The following is a 485-nucleotide window of genomic DNA, read 5'->3' on the forward strand; positions in this document are numbered from 1 at the left end:
GACGGTACCGGTGAGCGTTGCACTCGCAGTCGCAAAAACGTACGGCAAGTATATTACTCGGAAGAGTCAATGACAGTCCACGCCCCCCTGCGTGGGAAGAGTCTTTCTAGGCCATGACCCACCGGAAGGGCGCAGCGTCCCCCACCCCAGACATGTGACGTCACACCATCGGTATTGACGACTAGACTGATTCCTTATAATCATTTGCCATACACCGGTGGAAGCTGCCGAGACGAGTAACTACATAGCGGGCTCGCCGTGTCACTAATGTACAGAGATACAACAGTTTCGACTGGAACCGGATTAAACGTATACACGGCGCTGATTAGTAATAGATAGAGCCATCAGAATACAGATAATGTATACAACTGTCCGTATACATGCTGAAAGACTCTGCTCACAATCACAACCACACGTCAGCCACACACCCTTATCACGCACTACTCTCTGCCTGTAACACGCACACAGACAATATGTAAGCACCA

This window comes from Schistocerca americana, unplaced genomic scaffold (genome assembly GCF_021461395.2).
Source record: "Schistocerca americana isolate TAMUIC-IGC-003095 unplaced genomic scaffold, iqSchAmer2.1 HiC_scaffold_77, whole genome shotgun sequence".
In the NCBI taxonomy this organism is placed as follows: domain Eukaryota; kingdom Metazoa; phylum Arthropoda; class Insecta; order Orthoptera; family Acrididae; genus Schistocerca; species Schistocerca americana.